The 1196-nt window shown below is 46.2% G+C and overlaps 1 non-coding gene across 1 annotated transcript; it reads right to left on the minus strand.

The window, feature by feature from the left end:
* Positions 1-227: 227 nt before the first annotated feature.
* Positions 228-303, minus strand: TRNAI-AAU (transfer RNA isoleucine (anticodon AAU)). The gene has a single exon. It is a non-coding gene; the product is annotated as a tRNA-Ile (tRNA).
* Between the last annotated feature and the right edge of the window lie 893 nt (positions 304-1196).

Consider the following 1196-nt stretch of genomic DNA (forward strand, 5'->3'; position numbering starts at 1 on the left):
CACCATGGGGCGACGCTCTGCCCACCAGGGGGCGATGCTCTGCCCATCCTGGGCGTCGCCATGTCGCGACCAGAGCCACTCTAGCGCCTGAGGCAGAGGCCACAGAGCCATCCCCAGCGGCCGGGCCATCTTTGCTCCAATGGAGCCTTGGCTGCGGGAGGGGAAGAGAGAGACAGAGAGGAAGAAGAGGGGGAGGGGTGGAGAAGCAAATGGGCGCTTCTCCTGTGTGCCCTGGCCGGGAATCAAACCCGGGTCCTCTGCACATTAGGCCGACGCTCTACCGCTGAGCCAACCCGCCAGGGCCTGCCTGGCTTTTTTCACTTAGGATAATAATCTCCAGGTCTATCCATGCTATCGCAAAGGTAAGGTTTTCTTCTTTTTCATGGTTGTATAGTATTTCATTGTGTAAATGTACCATAGTTTTTTTGTTTTTTTTTTAATAAAGTTTTATTAATGGTAATGGGATGACATTAATAAATCAGGGTACATATATTCAAAGAAAACATGTCTAGGTTATTTTGTCATCAAATTATGTTGCAAACCCCTCGCCCAAAGTCAGATTGTCCTCCGTCACCCTCTATCTAGTTCTCTGTGCCCCTCCCCCTCCCCCTAACTCTCTCCCTCCCTCCCTCCCATGTCCTCCCTCCCCCCCCACCCTTGGTAACCACCACACTCTTGTCCATGTCTCTTAGTCTCATTTTTATGTTCCACCAATGTATGGAATCATGTAGTTCTTGTTTTTTTCTGATTTGCTTATTTCACTCCTTATAATGTTATCAAGATCCCACCACTTTGCTGTAAATGATCTGATGTCATCATTTCTTATGGCTGAGTAGTATTCCATAGTGTATATGTGCCACATCTTCTTTATCCAGTCTTCTATTGAAGGGCTTTTTGGTTGTTTCCATGTCTTGGCCACTGTGAACAGTGCTGCAATGAACATGGGGCTACATGTGTCTTCACGTATCAATGTTTCTGAGGTTTTGGGGTATATACCCAGTAGAGGGATTGCTGGGTCATAAGGTAGTTCTATTTGCAGTTTTTTGAGGAACCACCATACTTTCCTCCATAATGGTTGTACTACTTTACAGTCCCACCAACAGTGAATGAGGGTTCCTTTTTCTCCACAGCCTCTCCAACATTTGCTATTACCCGTTTTTTTTAATCTATAATTGACATATAGCACTGTATACACA

This window comes from Saccopteryx bilineata, chromosome 8 (genome assembly GCF_036850765.1).
Source record: "Saccopteryx bilineata isolate mSacBil1 chromosome 8, mSacBil1_pri_phased_curated, whole genome shotgun sequence".
Lineage (NCBI taxonomy): Eukaryota > Metazoa > Chordata > Mammalia > Chiroptera > Emballonuridae > Saccopteryx > Saccopteryx bilineata.